At 38.6% G+C, this 9916-nt stretch overlaps 1 long non-coding RNA gene across 1 annotated transcript; it reads right to left on the reverse strand.

Moving 5' to 3' along the window:
* Positions 1-499: 499 nt before the first annotated feature.
* Positions 500-9175, reverse strand: LOC142069568 (uncharacterized). Its single transcript, XR_012665477.1, has 3 exons — positions 9088-9175; positions 8218-8805; positions 500-1436 (listed from the first exon to the last, which is right to left on the reverse strand). It is a non-coding gene; the product is annotated as an uncharacterized LOC142069568 (long non-coding RNA).
* Positions 9176-9916: the final 741 nt, after the last annotated feature.

The raw sequence follows: 9916 nt of genomic DNA on the forward strand, positions 1-9916 counted from the left end.
GGGCAGTCTGTTACTATATTCTCAGGTCAATGAACAGCGGTTATCAGTTACAAACAGTTACAAACACTTGCCGGTTCATATCTGAACAAACAGTTCATATCAGTTACAAACAGTTACAAACACTTGCCGGTTCATATCTGAACAACAATTTTCATGTAACAATGTTCATATCTGAACAACAATTTTTCTATGAATGAATCATCATTGGTCTTTCAGACCCCAAACATACAGTGTGTTGGAATTTAGCATCTCACAGGAAGCACTCAATACCTTACAGGATCAGACCTTAGAGACAATTAATGAGATAAGACAGATTTCAGATTGATGGAATTCTGCTTTTAGCATATTTTATATATAAATAATATTTTAAAAGATTTTAGCAAAAACATCATTAGTTCATCATTTGACATTGTAATATAAAAATTGCTCAATATATTTTAAAGTATATATAGAAAATACACTAATATTATATTGGTAGTACATGTCAAATGTAAGTGGAAAACCCCATATTTTAAAAAAATATTTCAAGTCATGTTTCATATGTCTATATCTATGATTTTATCCTCCCACACCTCAGATGCAAAGGATATTCACCAATTTCCATAATTTATTTTGATCTTGTGCTGGTCTGAGTGTTGTGTTGATGGATTTGGCTTCTTTCTCTAACGTTCTGCTTCTAGGTTGCCATCTTTTCCTCTTTCCAGGTGGTGACTATATTATCACTTGCAGTGAAAGTCATGTTGGTGGCATTCTTAAAATGTATCCTAAATCTGTTCATCATTGTCTTCTGACTATATCTGATGCTTTAGATTGGTTTGCTCTACTTAGAATTTCTGATGTCCCAAGAAATTCTTTCCTATAGACTCTGAAGATCTTCCACAGGAATTTACTTTAGAATGAATTGATCAATTACTCTTGTAGATTTCCACCACTCTGCTCCATAAAGGAGGAAAGACATGATGCCAGTTCTGGCCCACTATATTTAACATTTCTTCTGAAATTTAAATGTTTGCAAAATAATGCTTGTTCCATAGAGGTCCTAGTGTATGAATAAAATATCTTCCGTGAAGACCAACAAAACTTGAAAATACACACACAGTTCTATTTTAAGAAAACAAACAAACAGAAATTGATGTGTGTGTCCTAGGAACAGCTAGTGACTTTCTGTTATAACAGCAATTGATGAAGGTTTCATTCATAATGGACTTGTTACCACTTGCTCTTCTCAGGGGATTTAAAAGTAATAATCTAGATATATTTTCCAGCATCAAAGCCTTTTCTTGATTAGTTTTAATATTGTTTGTTAAATACAGCACACTAATTTATGGTACATTCGGTACTGTTAAATTGTGATTAAGAGGCTATCTTGTTTACAGTAGATCAAAATGAATGTGTTGAGAATATTAATGTCCCGTTCACTCAGACAATACTTCATCCTAGAAATCACAAGCAGACAAAAAACAGTTATTACTTGTCTGTTCACATGAGGTTTCTTACTATTAAATCTCAGAAACTGTTCCAGTATAACTCTATCTCAAAAAAATAATAAAAGGACCAAGTCTACTAAAAGTGTAAATCTGGTCAGGAATTTTGTTGAAACACACTGTTAATCAGAAAATGCTGATGCATTGAAATCAAACACTGTGGAAATGTACTACTTTCAACAAAGTTTTCACCAGGAAGGTTTTTCAGGTCTAGGACACAATTTCCGGCCAAATCTAGAGAAAGAGATCTTCTATGGCACCCTAGAATAGCCATTAGCTCAGTAGCTAGAGCTCTTACTTTGGATGTGGAAGAACTCTGTTCAAGTCTCTGATTTGCTGCCCTAAACACTAGGCTACAGAATGAGGCTCAGTCTCTTTGGTTGGAGCTGTTCTACTTTGTAAAAAGAATTCCATGTTCCCTTGGGCCAGAAAGAGAATGAGTCCAGTCTGGTGATTAAGGCATGCATGTAGTAGGGATGTAGTAGGCCCAGGTTCAAGTTCTAGCTCCAAATCTGGGACTCCCACATCCCAGGTGACTGCTTCAACCTGTGGGCTATTTTTGGGTGTGGGGAGGTCTCTCTCAGTTTCTTGAGGAAAAAAAATGAGAAAACTCTATTTTGTTCGGATGCCAAATGAAAACAAATTTCAAAACATTGATTTTTTTCATGAAATAGAATCCTTGTTTACTGGCCAGCCCTACTAAAATGTACATAGTCATACCACTGAGGTAAATAATGCTAAAACAAAATCCCGACTGAATTAATAAAGTTCATTTACCACCTTATTAGACATTCTTAACAGCTTTTAATCTGGGTAAATATGGTGCCATTTCTATATAGCTTCAAGAACAGAGAGCGCTCTCACACCCCATTTTCTTTTTAGTGCATGAACATACTCCTAAGATGAACTTGTTTTACTTTCATAAGAAGTATTCATTCAAAAAATGTCAAATTCAGTAACCGTGGCTGAAAAAGTAATCACATTCTTTACTACTTCAAAAAATTAAAATTACTTTAAAGAGGAAAGTATTATAAACTTAGCAGCTAACTTTATAAAGTTTTAATAGTACTTCTTGTAACCTATTATCTGAAACACAGAGACATTATCATAATAAAGGCCATCAATAGCTGCACAACTTGAATAGCACAGGGCACAAAGAGTAATAAGGAAAGGATTACAAAGGGTGTTTCAGTTTTAGATATGGATTTAGGCTGTATGTTCTCACCTTCATCAGTTTCAGACAGCCCTGGAATATCCTATATAGCAAATGTAAATCACAGGCCTCATTGCATTCTGTTTGTAGGTGCACATTTATATGTGTGCAAATCCATGACACTGCTGGATGTGCATGAGAAAAATCCATGGTTGGTGTATGCAGATGTTGCTTATACAGCTTCCTGAACATACTAACCCATGATTTCTGCACTTTTATCCAGTCAGAAGCATGAAAAGGTGGCATGTTTACACGCATATGCAAATGCACACCTGCAGATTTATTCAAAATCATTCCCTGGGGTTTTTTTTTCTTCTGGTTTTAGACTGGTCTACATGAGTGCAAGTGGTAGGCAAACCCAGACTTCCCTCACAGACTGGCATTGTAAGCCTTATACTCTAGTCTGTCTGTATCTGCCAATATCATATACCATTTGTGTTCAAGATTTCTCTTAAGGGCATTTCTTCTGTCATAAGTAATAACCCTGGGGACCGTCAAAGACTATGTTTGGGGACTTTGATGCTAGTATGTCAATTGTATAGCTGGTGTGGAATTTGCCTACAGAGCTATTGATATTAAGGCAATTATGCAGTTATTTTAGTCCCGATTAATGAAATCATGTAAGGATATGCTTAACTCTAAGCAGGTGCTTAAAGTCCTGTGACCACAATGGATCTTAAGCACATGCTTAAGGGTTTTCATGAGTTGAGGTCTTTATCCTTACTTTATGTAATGGAGATTTAGAGATAGAGCAGCTGTAAATTAGACTGTTAAAAGTCAGTTTTTCATTGCCAGCCCCTAAATGCAAAATTACCCAATAAACCACTTTAATTATGGCTACAAGTGAATGCAGAAGCAAATGGCAGATGCAAAATTAGTTGCTGGGTTAAAACCCCTTTAAAACTTTGGTCTATATTTCTATGTAACAATTAATGTCTCATTAATGGCATCCAGAAAGACAGGAGACGATGAATAGTTAAGGTTTCTGAGTTCAGAATGCGTCTCTTCAGCCTATGAAGTTCATGTTGCATTTCCTCCTTTTGAATATGAGCTACTGGATTCTGTTATTCTTGTAACCACCACACTATACCCAGAGGTCCTAAATTAAACAAGACCATCCCCTATAACTAACAAAAGCTAGCGTTTATGCTTAGATCTTGGAAAATGCGTGCATAATTTTCCAATTTACTGTACTTGAAATGCATTTAATTCTTATGATGCATTGCTTTAGTCAATGTCTGCAAAATAATTTCCGTGAGCTTTCAAGTATTTCTTAATAAAATGAGAGAAATTTCCCTAACACTATGCTAATTAACAAATAAAATACACAAGGTTTTTGCTTCCCATTCTTTTACATTTTAATTAGAGCTGGTAAAATCAACCTGATGAGCCAACTCACTTTAAAATAAAGAAAGAAAGAATTTACCCAGACTGGGAAGCTTAATCAAAATCAAAAAGAAATTAAGGAATGTTTGAGAGAAATAAGGGTACAATAAAAACAATGAAAATATTACCAGTAATAACAGGGAAAATGTTGAATTGTATTAAAAAATCATTAAATAATCAGTCACAGTATTTTCTTTGCATGTTTTTTTTTATCTAATCACAGAGCATTCAGTCAAATTTGGTCCTAAAAGGATTTTCCTTCCCAATTTCTATGGGTCCAATCAGAGTCTGAACAGAATGCTGGGCCGTGCACACAAACAGCAGATCCAGTGACAATCAGGAGCCCAGGGCCATCCACAGATACAACAGATCAAATTCAGAGGAGTCCAAGAGTTTTAGAGGGGATATAAATACTCATGTTCAGATTATAAGTAATGTCATTATTTTACTGGGAGTCTCGTGATATTTGGTGTTTTACTTAAAGCTTTAGCTCCTGGGAAAAAGCGACTGCATGAGACTCTCAGCTTTCATTAGAAAAAAAAGTTTCTATTAGCCCCCATGACAGAGAAATATTTGAAAACATAACCTGAATGTATCTTAAAGTCTCAGAAACCAGAAGATAAACAAAAAGTGCCCAAACTTCATTTATTATTTATCTTATTCTTCTTATTATTTTAAACTTGTGATTTTTAAACCAATCTTGTGATTTTGGGGGGCCTGACTCATGAATTTTGAACATTTACTGGTTGGCTAGACGACATAAACCAACTTCTGATGGTCCCTTTGGGATGATTACTCCATTATCACCTTCTTGCATCTTCTTCTAAAGCAGTTGTTAACTGGCCATCATCAAAGGCAGCATAATTGAGTAGATGGACCATGGGTCTGATGGTATTTCCTATGTTCCATCCACACAGATGCCCCCTTCCTTGAGCTTTGTATCCCTGGTTTTCTTCCAGAGTCCCTGGAATGAGACTATACTGAGGCCAAGCTGACAGGGTTATCACAGCCAGTAACTTTCTTAAGCATTCATTAAAAGGAGGGTCCTCAAAAGGTGCTGCATGAACTGTAGGCTTCTGGCTGTGTTATATTTCCACTCTGCTCCATCAAGCTGATGGAAGGAAAGACAAGGTATATTCACTTTGGCCTGTCCACCCCTCCCCAGCCCAGCCACTATCCACCCTTTCCCCATGCACCCAGGGCCCGCAGAGTACCTTTGGTTGAATCTGTAGGGAAAAGGAAGATTCTGCTGCGTACCTGTATAAGCCTCCTTCCCATGGAGTGGGACATCTACACACAGATTTTGGGGACACAATATATTTACCATTTTGCTGTGTCATTTTATTAAAAGGGAGAGCTCCTCTGCCTACCCCTTTTTGTACTGGTTACACATGAAACTCCAGGATGCTATTGGAGCAGATGGATGTAAGAGAGCTAAAAGAGCATTCCCTACACACCACAGATGATGAATGCAGAATACTAGTCTGAGTCCACTACAGTCCTGGTTTTCACAGAAGAGACAGCAGCATCATAGCACTGTCAAATGCTAGTCTTGTTACATAAGTCAAATTAATTGCACCTGTAGAGATTGTACTCTCATGCTCAGTTATTTTGTGGGTGCAAACAAGACAGAGCATGCACACTATATCAAAAGGTTATTAAAAAAATAACTGTGTGGAACTCAGAAATAGCAAAGAGCAAAAAGCAAAGAGCAGGTTGAGCCCAACCTGAAACTACAAAGCCCTGTTGGGGGTAAGCAGACAAATGTATCTTCTGGATAGCTTTCAGACACATACAGATTGAGCATACTCAGTTGCTATGTTCCATCAGACTCTGCAATTGTGTTGCGTCTCTGATACTGTCTTGACAGCTATCTAAGGCTGAGGTACAGTAAAATAGTGACTGAAGAGAACCTTTTACAGATGGAGGTTTTTAGAAGAAGCAACTGATCTCCATGTGTGTTGAGTCTCAGATATATGCCACTAAGCCTTATTAGGTTCATAGAATCATAGAATATCAGGGTTGGAAGGGACCCCAGAAGGTCATCTAGTCCAACCCCCTGCTCAAAGCAGGACCAATTCCCAGTTAAATCATCCCAGCCAGGGCTTTGTCAAGCCTGACCTTAAAAACCTCTAAGGAAGGAGATTCTACCACCTCCCTAGGTAACGCATTCCAGGGTTTCACCACCCTCTTAGTGAAAAAGTTTTTCCTAATATCCAATCTAAACCTCCCCCACTGCAACTTGAGACCATTACTCCTCGTTCTGTCATCTGCTACCATTGAGAACAGTCTAGAGCCATCCTCTTTGGAACCCCCTTTCAGGTAGTTGAAAGCAGCTATCAAATCCCCCCTCATTCTTCTCTTCTGCAGGCTAAACAATCCCAGCTCCCTCAGCCTCTCCTCATAACTCATGTGTTCCAGTCCCCTAATCATTTTTGTTGCCCTTCGCTGGACTCTCTCCAATTTATCCACATCCTTCTTGAAGTGTGGGGCCCAAAACTGGACACAGTACTCCAGATGAGGCCTCACCAATGTCGAATAGAGGGGAACGATCACGTCCCTCGATCTGCTCGCTATGCCCCTACCTATACATCCCAAAATGCCATTGGCCTTCTTGGCAACAAGGGCACACTGCTGACTCATATCCAGCTTCTCGTCCACTGTCACCCCTAGGTCCTTTTCTGCAGAACTGCTGCCTAGCCATTCGGTCCCTAGTCTGTAGCTGTGCATTGGGTTCTTCCGTCCTAAGTGCAGGAACCTGCACTTATCCATATTGAACCTCATCAGATTTCTTTTGGCCCAATCCTCCAATTTGTCTAGGTCTTTCTGTATCCTATCCCTCCCCTCCAGCGTATCTACCACTCCTCCCAGTTTAGTATCATCCGCAAATTTGCTGAGAGTGCAATCCACACCATCCTCCAGATCATTTATGAAGATATTGAACAAAACCGGCCCCAGGACCGACCCTTGGGTACTCCACTTGATACCGGCTGCCAACTAGATATGGAGCCATTGATCACTACCCATTGAGCCCGACAATCTAGCCAGCTTTCTACCCACCTTGTAGTGCATTCATCCAGCCCATACTTCCTTAACTTGCTGACAAGGTTCACAATAAAATGTCTTCAAAGCTGTAATTATTAAAGGTTATTATAACCAGTTAGTTGAGTATAAATCATATAGATATCACTAACCAGATATGTCTTCTGGGAAGTTGGGTTTGGATCTTACACAGAGATGATCTCATCAATATTTACAAATAGGGAGTATATTTAATCAGAGGGCAGCAGTTCTCAGACTTCTATTTCCTTCCTTGTTATTCTTTTATAAGCCTTGACTCTTACCCATTTTTCTTTCATTTATTTTTCAACCCTGGCTGATTTTCTGTTTATGCTGTCTTGTTGGTTGGTTGTTTATTCCCTGGATTTACTGCATGACTGCATTGTCTCTTTTCTCTCATTCTTTCCTGGACATGCCTCCCCTGCCAGGGTCTTTCGTCCATGATGATGCTCCTGGGTCCTCTATTCTTATTGCACAGCAGCCCTTGCAGAGCTAGTCAAACTGGCTCTTCCTCCCATTTACCAATGGTCCTAAAGTTGTTCAGGTTCATCTCACATCAGAGGTCTGATTCAAAGCATGCAAAAAGACAATAGGAGTCTTTCCATTCATTTCTATGTTACCTATACACACCACCAGTGGTCCATGGACCACAATTTGTAAACTGCTGCCATAGAAAATATATAACCCTAGCTGTGTTGTCCAACTTTCCTTTCTTTAAAATACAGCAAACTAGCCATTCATCAATATGCTTAGCTCTAGTATAGAGTGAATCAGTTAGTCCTGGGGCATTAGTGCTGTTCATGCTTATTTAATTTGATAATGTTATCAGACTATAACATTCCAGAAGGTTCACCAATTGGCAAGGTGGCAGCTGCATTAACCAACTTAAACAAGATTTGGTCACTGCAAATCTACAACTTTAAGTCCAACCTATGAAGATTTAATTCAAATGTTATTTCCATCTGAATACAGGGATGTGAAAGCTGTCAATCCAACAAATATACAGACAGACATCCAAATTCAAAAGCAAATGCCATAGAAAAACACTAGCTATCAAATGGAATTAATGCATACCTTATACCAAGATCTAGAGAGTTCCACAATTCCTTATCTTTAACGTTATCCAGAACAGATGATGGAAATATTTGGGACATGTGTTAAGAACGAAGTCAGAGCATCTGCCATGGCAAGACTGCCATTGGGCAGCTAGGAGACCATGCAAAAAGAGCCAACTGAAATAATCTCTCCATTGCATACTATTTGCAAATGGAAAAATTATGGGACTTCATAATAGAGAAAACATGCAAAGAGCAGTCAAAGATAGACACGGATGGTAAAGCCTTGTTCATGCCCTCAGCAACATGAGATGGCCTCGGGAGTATTCATATTTGGCCGAGACTGTACGTCTTTCGTCGGGGTCCTTGAAAGTTGATTTAGTTGGTGTTGGTCCTGCTTTGAGCAGGGGGTTGAACTAGAAGACCTCCTGAGATCTCTTCCAACCCAAATCTTCTATGATTCTATGAACGTCTTCTATATAACTCAACTTCAGTGTGTGTCAGACTCAATTAATGGACAATATTTCTTCATACCAAATTATTTTAAAATTCCATACTACTATATAAATAAGTTCCTGGTCTCCAGTGTGCCCCTCTGATTCTGCATCTGTAAATAGATAGATACCCAGTGGTTAGCCAAAAGGAGATCCTGATCCCTTGGGATTAGATCTGGTACCTGGACTTGTCAAAAGAAAATGGACAAATGCAAGTGCATCAGTAGCATATGCAATCGTCCCTTGACCATTATGTCAAACTCTCTACAACCTCTCCCAGTCACATTACTGTAAATGAAATGAACTGTAACCCATAAGGGAACGCTGCAAAAATAAAAACACATTTCAACTTTCAAAACATATCAGTGTTTTATTATAAAGCAGAGATTTCATACCATAATGTATGTCTTCTGTGGGGCCATCTGGTCAATTCAGGACCCTGATTTCTGCATTCAAGTGAGAGCATCCATCAGCAAGTAGAGGAAGTGGCACTGGCTTGTGTTGCCCTGGCAACCAGTGTTGCCAAACAACAGACTTGGAATATTCTGTGGGGTTTAAACTTTCAGGCTGCTGAGTGACTGACTGAGGTGACAACAGAAACAATGCCTTTTGCTGGATGTTTTCATGATAGCAGGAACCATATAATTTTTGCATAATTTTCAACCCCCTTCTCCCACCTTTGGGTTGTATCCTGTTTGCTCACCATTGCAGTCACTGGTAGCACTCTAGTTAGTCTGAGCTCCAAATTCCATTCCAACTTCCTTTCTTCAGTTGCTCAGAACTGTCTCAAATTCTTTATGAGAGACAAAGTGGGTGAGATTATATCTTTTACTGGACCAACTAGAGACATTACCTCACTCACCTTGTCTCTCCAACTTCCTGGGACCAACATGGCTACAACTACACTGCATACATCAAATTCTTTCTGTAATTTTTCTAAGTATGAGCTCTGTGAAAAGATGAATTTGGGGAGAAAGGATGTACAGAATCAGTTCATATTTTTTATTTGTGTCAATAGGATAAAATGATATATTTCTTATATATTCTGCTTGGAAATTGTACACTTATATTGCTCAAAGATGGCTGAAACTAAATACCTTAAATGTGGCTAAATTTGCACATGTCTTATCAAGAAAGGAAAAATTGTTGAAATGTAAAGTAAACTGGAATGCTGGGAACATCGTGGTTTTCTTTACTCACCTCCTTACTAAGGTATGAGCCTCT

This window comes from Caretta caretta, chromosome 1, assembly GCF_965140235.1.
Source record: "Caretta caretta isolate rCarCar2 chromosome 1, rCarCar1.hap1, whole genome shotgun sequence".
In the NCBI taxonomy this organism is placed as follows: Eukaryota; Metazoa; Chordata; order Testudines; family Cheloniidae; genus Caretta; species Caretta caretta.